Source organism: Mesoplodon densirostris, chromosome 7, assembly GCF_025265405.1.
Source record: "Mesoplodon densirostris isolate mMesDen1 chromosome 7, mMesDen1 primary haplotype, whole genome shotgun sequence".
Lineage (NCBI taxonomy): Eukaryota > Metazoa > Chordata > Mammalia > Artiodactyla > Ziphiidae > Mesoplodon > Mesoplodon densirostris.
In genome coordinates, this window is record NC_082667.1 from 30607680 (window position 1) to 30624665 (window position 16986).

Here is a 16986-nt window from a genome sequence, read left to right on the forward strand (position 1 = left end):
AAGCTTTGGTCTTATTCCTTTTGAACCCCCAGCTGCACCAGCACAGTGCTTTGCATATACTACACAAGATACTCAGTAAATACATGTGGAAAAAAGTAAATGGAATCACCAATACACTTTTGGTATTGTTATAATTTTAGGAGTTACTGAAATAGAATGATTGCCTATAAGACAGTTTGGTGGGGAGGAGGTAATTCTAAACTTTGGCCCTGGCTGAAAGGTTCCTTGAGGGCAGCTCATGTCCTCATAATTCCCACACAAACACTGGAGAGGCTTAATGATAACATAAGTCTGATTTTGACTGTATACAGTTAGGGATACCTATAAGCAAACATCCCACTGAAGGTTACAAATCATGTTGAAATCCAAGGCTGTTCCCATTGACTGGTGAAAGAATTAGGGAAGAGGAGAAATTGATTCTGAGCTACCACACCAGGCACAGTCAAGACTCTTGTTTGATGCTTTAACCAGTTTTTACTGGACACTGAAAGGAGAGCATTCATCACTAGAACCCAGGTTTGGAGTGTCTTCTTAGCAATGGGCAGAAAAGAGTTATTCTTCACACACATACTATCAGCTCATTATAGTCAGCTGGAATCTATCTCATTCCAAAGTTCCAGATGCCTTCCCTCTGAGAAGCAGAAGGGAAGTTGGAATTTTACAGGAATTTTAACCTGTAAGTTACTAATTGCAGGTCAAAAATTTGCTTTATCCACAGTTAAAACAGAATATCCTTCTCTTACTCCTTTCCCCTATTGATACAGGCAGTCCCAACTGAGAAAGAGTTAAGACAATATATTTCCTTGAGACATCTCTGTTTCCTGCCACCTCTATTTCAGAAGTCAATGGATTTCATAAGACGTTGCCCAGAGTTAGCCAGTAGCACTTTCAGTAAATGCTAGATACACTTATTTTGGAAGGAAAAGTTTGGAGAGAATTTGAACTGAATTGCTCAGAATAAAGGGATTCCCAGAGTCTATTGACTTCTAAAGAAAACACTGCATGTTATGTATCATATCCAAGGGGTGTTGAACTAAAAATGATGAGACATTTGCCTGAGTCTTATTCTTGATAGTTTAAAATTTTCAATCTATGGAGAATTCTTACCAGTAATTATTCAAAACCAGCTGCCATAGGAGCCATTGTGACCCTATTCCCACCCTTGCAGGGAACACTGTGGTTCTATGTTGAACCTGGATATTTGTTTCTAAGGAATGCAACACCAGTACTGCTTTATGCCTAGTCATGAAACTAGCACTTTCTGTCAACTTCTCCACAGTTCCTAAGATGTGAAAATTGAGATAATTGACATCACAATACCAGACCAAAGAACTCCAGAACTGAATAAACAGCACATTTGTGTACCCCAAAGCACTATCATATTACTGAAATATGATGATAAAAACAAAAAAGAATTTTTTATAAGTACAGATATGATATGTAATTAGGCATGATCTTTCTGACCATAGGTTACCATGCTTTGCCATTCTTCCCAAACATGTCTCTGGTCAATTTTCCACCAGAAAACCCTTTCGACGGCACAAAGGAGAAACAGCAGAGAAGTATGACATAAATACATGCATGTGTATGTACATATATAAACTAACTACCTTTGAAAGGGGACCAGGTAACACAGTCAAACAGATGAAAATTCTGGAGAGAACTCTGTATGTGAGGACAATTCCCAGGGAAAACAGATGATGAGTTGTTAGAAATAGCCTGAAGGTGGAGGAGAGAAGACATGAATCCATTGGCCCTGGGATGTAGTATAAGATACAGCTGAGAATGGTAAGATTTGGAGCAAAATGTCTCAAACAAAGAACTTTATAAATTCTAAAAGTAAATTGACCTTTAGCTCCCATCAGGAAGATATTGTGTAGCTTAAATGTTATGAGGTTCCTTCCCTCTCTTAGACAATTTTGGTCTCTTTTGCATTTTTCACTCTTCAATGCCATATCAAATCCATGTGGCAGATTAACCCTGAACAGTTGAGAAATTATTTCTTTTGCAAGTTTGAAATTCACTGATGTTATGAAGTTTTCACTGTATATGTTAAGGTGTTTAACACCTGTATCATTGCTAGATCTAAAAAAAGAATGTCAACATCTGATGTTTTCATTAAAAAAAATAATTCCTGAATCTAAAATAATGAAAACCAAAAAGTCCAAAGTCAGTTTTATTTTAACAACCATGGAAAGGGTGCTAGTAGTCTTTCCCAGTGAATCTAAAGGTTCATTCAATTCATTGACAATGAGTGGGGTAAATCTGAGGAGTTTCTATAGATTATCCTCTGAGGGTAAGCAAACCAATACCAGGTGAATGATGATGCAACTACTGGGACATATTTTGCCATTTAAAAATCCACCCCAAGACTTAATGTCTTAAAACAACAAAGATTTGTTATATGTCATGATTCTGAGAGTTAACTGGGCAATTCATAGTGGGCCAATTCAGTTGGGGCTGAATGACGTTGGATGGCCTCACTGACATGACTGATGATTGAATCCATGTTAACTACAGTGATGGACATAACTTGGTCATGTATCTTTCATCATCCAAAAGGCTAACACAAGCTAATTCATGTGGTGGTGGGCTCAGTGCTCCCCAAAATAGCAAGAAGATAAACTCCAAAGTGCAAGCACTTTTCAAGACTCTGCTTGCGTCGCATTTGCTAAGAACCCTTTGGCCAAAGCAAGACATGTGGCCAACCCAGAAGCAAGGGGTAGAGAAATAGACTCCACCTCTCTTGATAAAAGTTGCATTGTTAAAGGCATGCATACAGGAAGGAGAAAAATTTGGGGTCCTTTGGCAATCTACCATAGGAACAACAGAGGAAGGATGGCTTGTGAAACTGACCTCATTCTAGGTACCCTACAGAAAGCCAGTGTCCAAATATTGTCTTAGAAGACTTTTTGTGGTTTCTTGGTACTGGAAATTACTCTAGAATTAGAAAGGTATTTTCCTGCCATGATTCAAGGACATATTACAAGTCATTATCGTTCCAAAAAGAAACTTTGATGTGTAAATGAGGACAAACATAGCCCAATGGAAGACAATGGAAATCTCCTGGGTAGAGAAGAGATGCTGTTAGCTAGCTGGAGCCTAGCAACTCCCGGACTGTAGTCTTTCCATCTGGTGTCACTTGCCCTACATTTCGAATCCATCTAGTTTAGGCTTGAGATGTTAAAGCAGCCGCAGAGCACAGGGAGATCAGCTCGGTGCTTTGTGACCGCCTGGAGGGGTGGGATGGGGAGGGTGGGAGGGAGGGAGATGCACGAGGGAAGGGATGTGGGAACAGATGTATATGTATGACTGATCCACTTTGTATAAAGCAGAAACTAATAAAAAAAAAAGAAAAGAAAAGAAAAGAAAAAAGAAAAAAGAAAAAAAAGAAACTGCCAAACGGTTTTCCACAGTGGCTGGAATTTTACACCCCCGTCAGCAATATGTAAGAGATTCAGTTGCTCCATGTCCTTACCGGCACTTGGTATTGTTGGTCCTTTTCATTTGAGCCATTCAGGGGGTATGAAGTGGTAGCTCATTGTGGTTTTAATTTGCATGTCTCTGATTATCATCAATGTTAAACATGTTTTCATGTACTTATTGACTATTTGAGTAAAATTTTTTGTGAAATTTCTAAAAAAAAAAAAAGATCTAAATACAAAGTCTCACTAATAAAATAGAAAAACAAAACAGTACTAAAGAAATATGTTTATTTGGTCACAACAGCTAAAACTGCTATTAGGTTTAGCAACATACCCTAATGAATTTAGATTTTTGACCCATTTGGGATCCTGTATTCTATAAATTTAAAAGACTACTTAAATAGTAGTTCCTTTACCGTTAACAATAAAATTCATGGTTAATGGTAATTTCTTTACCGTTAATAATATAATGTTATATTCATTTACCCTCTATAATATAATTCACAATTTTAAACCTCAGACTGATATCATGTTTTTCTGTTGTTCAAAGAATAGTCTTTATGAGCTCAGGACTTTCTTGGATTGATGACAGAGGGTGGTCAGCACATTCTACAATGAAACAGAGATCCTTCTACATCTCAGCATTCATAATGAAAGCCAGTCAAACCTGAAAATATTTTCTTTCACTTCAATCAGATTTTACTGGATTTGCTGCTTTATGAGTCTATTCCCATCTGGTCTAGGTTCTTTCTAATTTTCTAAAATAATTCAACTAACAATACTTTTCATTCCCGGAACTTCAAAGAACATTAACACTTTAAGAAAATGTAATCAACCTCTAGTTCAGAGATATTTGAAAGGTTTATCTCATTTGTTGACTCAGTTTAGTAGTTGCTGCCAAAACACTGTATTGAGAAGGATTCTAAGGTCATGTTTGGTCTCAGGAGAAAAGAATATAGTGATTGATTAATGATGTCTGCTATGGAAACTAGCATAAAGACAATAGAACTTATCTTGCTCTAAATCAAACTTGTCATTTTAAAGACTGAGGAACAGGCAGCAAAAGGGACTTATCCAAGGTCTCACAGTATTGAATGATAAAAAAGTCCAATCTAAGAACCCATCATGACTTCAAAGCCAATATTTATTTGGATAGTTGTCATTCTTCAGCTGACCATAATCCACTTCCAACTATTTTTATCAGTTCCTCACTGTGTGCCAACATAGTTGGAAGACAATTCCCAGAGCTTGTTTCCTACTGCTGTTCCTCTCTCAAACCACAGTAGCTGGGACCTTCCTCTACCACTCCTGGCTGTACCACAGAAGAAGCCAATGAGTTAGGCTTTGTTGATCTGGCCTTTGTTCTGGAACTCTAAATCTTGGATGGATAGTGCAAAAAATGAGGAAATGTAGGGGAAATCAGATGATTCCAACCATCACAAGAGCCCATGAATCATACAGTTGCTGTGGTATGACTTTGACTATGCTTCCTGCAGACTGGCCTGCAAAGCTCCATTTTCTAAGCCTAAGGCTACCAGCCAATTGTCAATTATGGGCATCCCTGCTATTTGTCCAATGCATCTCCTTTTGGCTAAGGCCAGAGATGGTTTTTGTTGCTTCAAACCAGGGACTCTGAATGATGTTTTACTCAGCTCCACAATCATGAGGAAGTATTAGTGATGGAATGCTTTCCTCAGTCAAGTCATACGTTTACACATATAACCTCCAAAATTAAATAAAATGTGTTCCATTGAAAAAAATGGAAAATACGGTCATTTGACAATTAAAAACATGTACAACCATGTCATCTCAGGTAGTGGAAACAGCACAATTATTCCGTGGTGTTGATTTTCAAGTTTCATCAACATCGCCTTATTCTTTCAAAAATAATCATGAAAAAAAGCAAAAATTAAATAACTGAAATGAAACAAAGACTTTCTACATTTAATGAGAACTGCCTGGAAAAAATTCCCTTACTTTTCTCTACCCTATCTATGTTCAGAATATATCACATCTGTTAACTATAGGCTGTAAAGAACATGTATTTCTAAGATTAAAGGCTGGTTTATAGACCTTTGTTCATGTAAGATGTAGCAAACTCATAAAACTCTTGCTACATACAAAGTCTGTGCTAATGTATTTTTGGCAAATACTATACTCCTAAGCCCTGGTTTACTTATCTGCTGTCAGTAAGAAAAGGTAAGAGGACATGCTGTCCTGGAAACTCATAATGTATTTCCATCATGCTGGTATCACTTTGAGGCCAATTCATAGAGTATATATTACTATTCTTGGCTATTTACATTAAGACTCCATTAAAAAAATTTTTTTCCCCTAGCCTTTCTGTGTTCATTAATGAAAAATGCTACATTAAGAAATTTCTGCTTGGTTTTCCTTCCTGTTTCATATAGAGATTCATGTGTAATCTGAAAAGCAGTCTGAAAAGAATGGCATAAGCAGTCAAAATATTTACATATTTTCCTGTAAAATATTTCATAGAAAGATTTAACAGGCATAAGTAAGCTATGACAAGCATGTTCACTTATCTGAATAGAAATACTTTGAGCTGATTTCTTGGCACTGAGAGGAAAGCTGGTTAAGTGACATCTCCTTTTTTGGAATGCAATGATTAAACCCATGAGTTGTGCTTACCTTCTCTAAGAGGGTCAGTTTGATATGGAGTTGTTTTCAGTAAAGCTCAGTGTACTATACCTGAAATCATAGAATATGTCACTAACATCAGTAAGTAAGCAAAGATAAACATTGAAATTAAAACAAAAGAAGAAATGAAAAAAAAAGCAAAAGCAATAAACCATCATTACCAAAAACAAACATAAGATTGTATGAGAGTGTACTAATATATAGATGAATAATTTCACAGAAAACTGAGAAAACAGTGAGTGCTCAAATATTAAGAAATATCTTACATTTGAAGATGAGAAATAGTGTATCTGAAAAGAGGGTTTTAATGAAATGATTCTTCTATAGGTTAAATGTAGGGGTTTTTTATTGTTGTTTTTTGTTTTTTTGTTCTTCATGAATTGTGAGAGAAATATAACTGGAGAATATTGCCATGATCTCTTGCAAGATCTTTCTTCAATAAAGAGAGGAATGAATGGGGACATTTATTGATCCCAAAAGGTAAATGCCCAAGCTCAGAAACCCCTGTCTACTTCCCAGAGGAGCAAGCTGTAATTTCACAAGCTATGTAGAAGGCTCATAGATTCTCCAATGCTGAAGTCATCAGCATTTCACATCAGAGACTATGCTGAAGGGTGTAAAATGATAAATACTGGGCATCCAGAAGCCCAGATTCCTAACTCATCATGATGACCTGAATTTCACCTCTGTTTCCCATTCTTCTTTACCTGGCAGTTGAAGATAAGTCCTTTCTCTCAACAGTGATTTCTGAAGTGAAATGAGTAAAAAGTTGATAGCCTTTGCAAAGTACCCTACTTTGGTGAGGAGTGGTAACTTGGAATAAAAATGCTGGATCCACTTCCTATTATACCAGAAAAAAACTGGCTTCCACAGCCTCCCCACCAAGACTACCATAATGTATTGCTTATTGGGGGCTTCTCTGGTGGCGTAGTGGTTGAGAGTCTGCCTGCCGAGGCAGGGGACACGGGTTCGTGCCCTGGTCCAGGAAAATCCCACATGTCATGGAGCAGCTGGGTCCGTGAGCCATGGCCACTGAGCCTGCACGTCCGGAGCCTGTGCTCTGCAACGGGAGAGGCCACAACAGTGAGAGACCCGTGTACAGCAAAAAAAAAAAAATATATATATATATATATATATATATATATATATATACACACACACACACACACATATATATTGCTTATTGGTAAGAAGTCTCCTTGTTAGCAGCTCTGATCACAGAGGTTTCATTCTAATCTATCTCAAATTGCTCAGCTTGGAAATACATAGGCAATAATTCCTGTCTAGCAGGATTTCAATAGCCTCATAAGTTCTACTTTGGGAAAATATTCAAACTAAGATATCCGTTCACATTGTTCACCACCTTATACTCATTTGCACAGAATAAGATGTCAAATTGAGTATCTTAGAAGATGCAGTTCTGGTTGTTCAGCATTTGGATTGCCATTAAAAAAAAAAAGAAGAAAGAAAGAAAGAAAAAAAGGGTGGTCAAGTGAGACAGGGCTTTCATCTTAACCCAACTGCTAAGGATTTAGAGGATGACAATCTGCCCATTACAACATGACTCTCAAAGAAGGTGATGGCAGTTGTCAATTTGTGTCTTCAATTTAATTTGTTTTTCAAGACTTTTTTTTTTTTTTTTTTTTTTTTTTTTTTTTCTGTACGTGGGCCTCTCACTGTTGTGGCCTCTCCCGTTGCAGAGCACAGGCTCCGGATGTGCAGGCTCAGCGGCCATGGCTCATGGGACTAGCCGCTCCGCAGCATGTAGGATCTTCCTGGACTGGGGCACGAACCCATGTCCCCTGCATCGGCAGGTGGACTCCCAACCACTGCACCACCAGGGAAGCCCTTCAAGGCATTTTTAAACCAAATGGAGTTGTCCCAATTTTTAAAAGTTTAAATGTGTTTTTCTTCCTGAGTTTAGAGATATCTGTTAAATTTTTTTAATAAAAGAGGATATTAAAAAGCAATATGCAAATATTGAACTGTGGTCAAGATTTTTTAAAAACGGAGAGAAAAGAGATAATCATATTTCTCTGAACTTTTCTTGCCTAAACTCCTGCATTCTGCCCCAGAAATAATAAGATGGATGGATTATTCTGGGCTATAAAAGAGATTCGACTATTGGGAGACATTTCAACTCTTTGTTTGAATAAGATAAAATATTTTTTATTAAAAAATCTATATCAATTTGAAAGGCAGTATGTATATAGGATCAATTTAGAACATGGAGCATAGAGTTTGAAGTTACAGAGACTGGGGCTCCAATCCTAGCTTTAGCAAGTCATAGCTGTGTTACTGAATTCTCTGAGCCTCTTTCTTCATCAATAAAAAGGGACTAATAATAGTATATATTGCATGAGCTTGTTGTGAATATTAAATGAGGTGTCAAATGTAAAGTGCCTACTACTTTATTTTGGATAAGGCACTTAAAAAGTTTTAGTTTTATCATATAGCTAGATGACAGACAGCTGAATAGGCCAATAACTGTTCTCATGAACCTTTGCCATGGCTGCATACCTACTTTCCCTGGGTACCTAGGCTTTATTCACTTTATCTCTCCTGGATTGCTGCCCTCCAAGTGGTAAGCTCATTTATTCTTTTGACATTTACTGCCAGCCCTCTGTGTACCAAGCACTGTGATAAGTGCCCAGAAGGCAGAAAGAGCCAGATGTAGTTCCTGTCCCCAAAGAGCTTTCAGATGCATATATGAGAAGGGGCCAGCGTTGGAGGGATGTTGACAGTATTTATAATGTATACAATGATGAGTCATGATAGGGATGTATAGGAGTAACTGTAATCTGCCTTCTTTGGGGTGGGGTGGAGGACATAGCTAACTATATGGAGAAGACTTCTACTGAGCCGAATATGATTTAGGAATTAATTTCCAGCATAAGGAGCAGCAACACACAAAGACAGTGACCTCCTGCAAGACCAAGGGTGTGGATGTGCTTAGAATTCAGGGAAGGTTCAAGAAGGCAGTAGTAAGTGTATGGATGGGACATCATCTAGAATTACTGAATTCAAAGCTAGAATTAACTTCACGGATAATAATAAAAGCAATAATAACAGCAATAATTATATACCATTTGTTATGTGCCTGGACATTTTTACATATTAACTCCTTGAATACTTAGAAGCACTCTCTGATATAAATATTATTATGATCCTCATTTTAGAGAAGAGAAAACCTGAGGTATAGAAAGGTTAAGCCATTTCCCAAAGGATATCCCATCTAGTAAAAGTAGCAGAATTGAGATTCAAACCTAGTCAGTCTAGGTCCTGAGCCAGAGTCTCACACACAATGGTACTCTGTTTCTTTGCTTTTGTGTTTTCAGTTAAAGTAGCTTGTACACAACAAGATAAATGAATGGAGCCCTTGGTGAGTGAGTGACCTCCAGCTAAAGTGGCTTTATCAGCACTACCCTGACAGGCTGCCACTAGAGAAACAAAATTACCTAATTGCCTAGCTGTCTGTAGTTAACAGTAACATTAAACCCTTGTGGCTAAAATTAGACCACAGAGTGTGCTCATGATGGTTAACCAGCAAAAAAAGGAAATAGAGCCCAAAACACAAACCAGCGAAGAAACAAGGTGTGAAGGCTTTGGCATAACTTCATGCTCAGTGTATCTGTGACCCCTTGGAATCAAACATTCCTTCTATGGGCACCACACAGGTATGCATCTATAAAATGGTAGAAATTCCTACCTCAGAATGCTGTGAGGATCCAATGTCAGGTGTTAACCCTTAGACTGAGACATAGTAAAGGATGGTTGTTGATATTTTTCCTTCCTTATTCTTTTTTTTACCTCTTTCTATTTTTTACTTTTTTCCTTCCTTCCTCCCTCCCTTCCTTCCTTCCTTCTTTCCTTCCTTCCGTCCTTCCTTCCTTCCTTCCTTCCTTCCTTCCTTCATCTTTGTCTTTCTCCCTCCCTCTCTTCCTTCTTACTTTCCTTACTCTTATTCTTTCTTCTTAATTACCATCTAGTAACTCTTCCACTTCCCTGAATGGTCTTTTGTCATTGCATCTAGTAATAAAACTTTAGTGACAAAAATAGGGAGAAATGCACTAATTCTGAGAAAGGTTGATAATTATTCACCAGACTACTGGATGACTTAGGAAAAATTGTGATGTTCTAATGTCATTTTAAAAGCTCAGAATCATGGTCAGTATTGAGCTACAGACATTCCCACTATGAAATATGTTAGCCTCTCAAGATATCAGTTATTGTAATACCACACCCTTGCCCTACCACTCAAGGGCAACTGTATGTTAACTCATGTAATAAGATTACTCTTTAAAAAATAATTTCAACAGTGTTACAATTATAGATTTCAGGGTTGAAAGGTATCATGATAGGAATGCCTCCCAGAACTTAGACAAGCTAAGTAGTAGGTCTGAGCTAGAAAAAAATATACATTCATTCTGAGAGGACCTCTCTTTACCTCAAATTTATATATACAATTTATTCAGGGGAAAATACTTTTTATGCTATGCTTCCTCCTAGTTTCATACATACTTATTTAATGACCCATGAATATACATTGCATCCATATTTTCATTTATATACACATGATATCAGTGATAAGAATTTTCACAAAACTAATGTTTCCAAGTTTGAAAGAAACTGTTTTGATCCCAAAGGAAGTCATAATTTATCTTTTTTTAAACATTCTATCCATTAGCTTTTTGTCTTATGAATGAAAGTATGAAGCAAGTAAGTAATGTATTCATGTGCCATCTCCTTGGGTATATAAAGTTTAAGAAAAATTGATTACAAACAAATGAGATCTATGACAAAGGCAGAGGAGTAAGGTGAGCAGCCCCCCAAATTAATCAGCATATAAATTAATCTTGCTCCCAGACAAAAAGTAGAACAGGAAGCACTGTCATCAATTATCTACTATGCCAAGACAGTCTCCAGGACGAATACTAATGAGTATAAGCAAATAGTAGCTAGATGGGTAATATAAATACTTAAAAAGTTAAAAGAAAAAGTCTGAACATTTTCTAGTCTGTAAACTATACATATTAAAAATATCTTATTGGGCTTCTCTGGTGGCGCAAGTGGTTGAGAGTCCGCCTGCCGATGCAGGGGACACGGGTTCGTGCCCCGGTCCGGGGGGATCCCGCATGCCGCGGAGCGGCTGCACCCGTGAGCCATGGCCGCTGAGCCTGCGCGTCCAGAGCCTGTGCTCCGCAGCGGGAGAGGCCACAACAGTGAGAGGCCAGTGTACCGCAAAAAAATAAAAAATAAAAATAAATAAATAAATAAAAATATCTTATTATTATTATTACCAGCAAAAATGCTATCACAGTAATTGATTACCATTTACAGAGTACCTACAGAGTGCCCCATACTATGCAAAGAACTTTTCATATTTTTTTTCTAGTTTCCACATTCCTTTTGCAAGGTAAGTATTATTACCTTCGTATTATAATTCCAGCAACTGAACCTCAAGGAGTTTAAGTGTTGTAACTGCAGATCTGTGACAATGAATCTAAGTCTCTCTGATTTCAAAGGCTATACACTTTCCACAGTGTAGAGAAAGACTGAAAATATTTTTCAAAAGCATATGATTTTAGTGACATAGTCTGTTTTTACAATCCTGGTGCTCACTGACTAATTGTTATCTTCAGTTTATCTCAGAAGTTAAACATATTTCTTCCAGAAAGTTCCATACTATTTAACTACCTAACTTAAGGTATTCTAGAAATGACCTTATATAAAAAGATTTGGACAAGTGAAAGATAGACATGATAACCTGAGGTACAAACAGTTTCTAAGAGGATGAACTCTCCTAAGGAGGAAAGATTCTTTGATAGTGACCTCACTCCATTTTACTTTACTTTACACAAAGGGTGTTTTCCACAGCCCTTCTTATTCTTCCTCTCTGACTGCCCCTCAATTCTCTTCTTCTGTTAAGAACAAGAATACATGGAAATTCTATCATTTCAAGCCGAACCAACATGTATAATTATAAAATTTTTTGAGGAAAAAAGTAGCCATGCATACCTACTAATTCTTAAATGGACTATCATGAATTAGGGATGGGTAGGAAATTTGCAAAGTTTTGAAATATTGACAATAAAATTGCATATGCTATGATTGAGAAAGAAAAGAAAGAAATTAAATATTTGTGTGACTGTGAATAATCTTTTCTCTCTAAATCAGTAAAATACTTTGTAAATTTCAGGTTGCAAAATTATTCAAAACGTCCTTGAATAATGTCTTTAAAAAAGTGTTTAATAGTTAGAAACTCACATAACTTAAATTTCCAACATGACACATTATGGTATCTATACGTGTAATACTATACTATGTAGTCACCTTATGGTAATGTAGGACTGTATTTATAAACAAGAAATATACCTACATTAAACTGTTAAGTGGAAAAGTATTATAGATTATAAAAATATTAAACACAGTATGAGCCCATTTGAAAAAGCATATTAAAAAACATATTTTCTTCATTAAAGTAACATAATTTTATAAATTTTGGAAGTATGAATTGTTTTGATAGTTAAGTCAAAATCTCTTGAATTTACATATTAAAGGAGAAAATTAACATGTGATTATATTAAAATAAATCATAAAATTCAGTAGCCATTCTTTGTTTGTTTATTTGTTTATTTATTTATTTATCTAGGCTGCATTGGGTCTTCGTTGCTGTGCGCAGGCCCCCTCTAGTTGCAGCGAGTGGGGTCCACTCCTCACCACAGTGTGCGGGCCTCTCACTGCGGTGACCTTCCCTGCTGCAGACCACTGGCTCCATGTGTCCAGGCTTCAGTAATTGCAGCACGTGTGCTCAGTAGTTGAAGCATGCAGGCTCTTGGGCACTTGGGCTTCAGTAGTTGTGGCACGTGGGCCCAGCAACTGTGGCTTGTGGGCTCCAGAGCTCAGGCTCAGCAGCTGTGGTGCACAGGCCCAGCTGCATCGTGGCATGTGGGATCCTCCTGGATCAGGGTTCGAACCCGTGTCCCCCATGCATTGGCAGGTGGACTCTCAACCACTGCGCCACCAAGAGAGTCCCGGGAACAGTCTCTTGTGGGTTTCCCAAGGCCTCTCCAAGCATCTTCTCAATGTTTCTCATTATGGCTACTTTCTGTTGGGCTTTGAGAGGATATTCAGTTCTCTCAGGGATGGGGGCCCCCTTATACCAGAAGTACACAGTGATGGTAATGCCCCCATTTAGTAATGACTCTGTGTGATGCCACCAGTACATTGAGATGTAAAGAACATCACCAGGGCCAACCACTGTTTCATAACCAACCACGTTCTGGAAATTGGGGAACCTCTTGTAGTCAGGATTGTCAAAGTCCACCTGGCTCTGTCTGTCATGTGGATGATGAACAGGATATGGGTAGAGGCACTCAAACTGATCCGGAGGGAACAAAATGCATCGCCTGTAGCCTTTTATCTGAGCAAAGAAGTTCTGTTGCTCATCATAGTGAGCAGGTGTCACATTTCCTTCCATGACAATAAGCAGCAGGTTAGAGGTCAGCTGCCCCCAGCCACAATTTCCCTGTTGCCTATTAATCCAGTTCCAGTTAAAACCCAAGAAGTCCATGACAATCTTCCTGCTCACAGTGTCACTGAGTGTTTGCTGCAGATACAACCTCTCTTCACCTCCTCACTGCTGTATATTCTGCAGTTGCTCAACAAACTCATGAAATTTCATTTCTTCCCTATTGGACCTCAGCTTAAAGTTCTGGAAATTAGCCGTCTTCTTCTCATAATAGTGCAAGAACTTGTGGGTGCTGGCACTATACACAGAGAAGTCTCTGTTGTCAATATTTTCTTGCAGTTATTCAAGGCCCCATTTTAGGGCAGGATACACAAGATTTGTGTCTGTCAGCACCACAGGCTCCTCATTCTCAATAAGCTCCTCTGCCCCGGGGTTGCTCTGACTGAGATGCTGGATGGGCTGGGTCAGGAAGGTATAACTGAGTAGTCAGGACTCATCCCAGGCGGGGCCGAGGGCTTCGGCCTCTTCTCAGGGTTCTCCAGAGCCTGAGACCGCAGCCTCCACCGCAGTCACCGCCCTCAGTAACCATTCTTACTACATAATGCATATTAACATTAAATTTTGGCTTGCAAAACCCAAAAGTTGATATTCAAATCCCCCTTTCCCAACAGCTGACAGACTCTTAAACTACATTTATGTTATGTTATGTTATGTTATGTTATGTTATGTTATATATTATATTTAGGGTGAGGATCCAAGTAACCTAAAATAAAACAGCAATTGGTAAGCTTAATTTACTGTGATTGCATGAAGAATTCAAAAATTTAAAAAGAAACTGGAGAGATTATTTTTAAATACATATGGAAAAAATAAATATGTAGTAATTTCTAAGAAACTTTTTGAAAAAGAGATGAGAGTAAATACCCTACCACATATAAAATTTACTATGCTGTTTATTGAAATGAAAACAGTATTTCATTAGCATAAGCAAAGACCAGAAACAAAGTAAAAGAACAGAAGATAACTGAAAAATAGAAGATGGAGTTCAGGGCTGCCCAGAGAATTAGCATTTGAAGAGGAAAAGCCTGGAGAGTGAGGAAGTTCAAAGAAGAAACCCAAAAATCTACATTCAAATCCCCCTTTCCCAACTGCTGACTGACTCCTAAACTACATAAATATATAAAAATAATATATATTATAAATCTATATAAATAATATGTAAATTCTATTATATTATTTATAGAGTGAGAGTCCAAATAACCCAGAATAAAACAGCAAATGGGAGGCTTAAGAATGAATCTCAGCAGCCACACCAAGAAAACAAAAATTAAAGTTGAATCCCTATGGAAGTAAAGAAACATTTGCAAAAATTTTAGTATTTCTCAGTTTTCACCTCAGAAGGGTGCCATCCTAGGATTAAGTGCTGTATTCTAGAAGTGAGGACTATGTACTACATGTAAGGACAAAATTTAAATAGGCCTAACTTGACAAAGCCTAAAACTAAGTCTGACCAGGACTGTAGTAATCTGCCAGCCATCTGTGTACCAGATGAAAAAACTTAACATGCTTTAGAGAAATGCCCATCAAAAGAGTCCCTAAAATGTTTCATCCATCAAGCCAAAAGTTATAAGACATGCAAAACCAAAACCAAAACCCACAGAATCAAATGATTGAAAGTAAAAAAAAAAAAAAAAAAAAAGAAAATAGGCAATAGAAATAGATCTACAGATGATTCAGATATTAGAGTTATTCAACAGGGACTTTTAAGTAACTATTATCAGTATGCTTAAGAAAGTTACAAAAAAATTGGACAAAGTAGAAGAAAAGAGAGAATTTTAAAAGAGGATTATAATTTATAAAAACTGGTCAAATGAACATTCTAAAACTGAAAAATAGAAAATAAGAAATTAAAGATCATAAGAAGTAACAAGCTCAGAATTAATGTGTTAAATGTACAAACAACTATTGAGTAACCACTGGCAGACACTCTTCTAAGAGAAAGGGGTAAAATAGTGAACAAAACAAAATCTCCTTGGATCTTATGATCTAATGAGGGAAACAGAATATGAACAATATAAGTAAATAAATATTTTTTAGAAGATGACAACTGAAGGTGATATTACAAGTGAAGGAGACACTAAAAAGTTAACACTTGAATGAAGGAGGTAAAAGTAAAACACATGTAAAATCTGAAGAAGGGCCTTCCTGGCAGAAGGAATAAAAAATGTAAAGGCCCCGATAAGGTGGTGATTTGTCTGCTAAAGGAAAAATAAGGAGTTTAATGTGGTTGTAATAGTAGGAGATGAGATTATTAACCACTACAAGGACTTTGGATTTTACCCTGAGTGAGATGAGAAGGTAATACAGAGCTTTTAGTGTAAGTGTGACATGATTCAACATCTTGCATTAGACTGTAGGAGTTAAGAACACAACTAGGTAGAATACTTTGGAGTCTATTATAATAATTCAAATAAGAGATGATGGTGACTGAACCAAGATGGCAGTGGTGAAGAAAGTGAGAAATATTTATATTCTGGATATATTTTTAATCAATGGCCACAGGGGATATAAAAGATAGAGGGTACTTATACATGACTCTGAATTTTTTGCCTGATCAACTGAAGGAAAGGAGTTGCCACTAGTAAATGGAAAAAACTGAGCATAGAAGATTTAGGGATAGGGGAATATCAGGCGTTGAGTTTGGGAAATGTTGAGTAGGAGATAACTGTTAGACACCTAAGTAGAGATGCCAAGAGCCAAGTAAATATTTGGGTACATGAAACAGGAATTTGGGGAGAAGATCCAGACAGGATCCAAATCCAGGAATTTGGGAATTATTGACACATAAATTGTATTTAAAATTATGAGACTGGGTGGTATTTCCAAGGTGCAATAAGTAGAGACATGTAAAAGATTTAAAATCATTGTTCTCTGAAAAAGAAGAATAAAAAAATGATAGAACATTTGTTTATGGAAAGTACAATGGTTTGCTGTTATGAGTCTCTTTTTAGATACCATCTCTCATTTTATCTGATAGTACAAGATCATCTAGATAGAATTTTAACACTGAATGATCTTTTAAAATTGAAAGTCTTCTTCAGAGGATGCTAGTGAATCAAATTATTTGACAACTGTCAAGTAAAGAGGGAAGTAAAACTCAGGCATCTATTCTGCTTTTCCTGTCAAACTTTATCATGCAGTAACCAAATGATAAGAGGAAAGTTTTCCTTAATAAAAGTATTCCAACTAATAATACAGAAGAAAAACTGAATTAGAATATCATCATTTGACATCCCCTTATTATGAATGGATCTAGGCATTGAGAATCAATTACAGCTAAATTATAAAAAGAGAAAGAAAATGACAACATGGGCCTCCTGATCCAAATAGCCCCATCAAAAAATAAAATAAATCTAACCTAAATCTTCT

The 16986-nt window shown here is 37.1% G+C and overlaps 1 pseudogene; it reads right to left on the reverse strand.

The window, feature by feature from the left end:
* Positions 1 to 16986, reverse strand: part of LOC132494145 (hypoxia-inducible factor 1-alpha inhibitor-like) — an 84922-nt pseudogene that overhangs the window by 50300 nt on the left and 17636 nt on the right.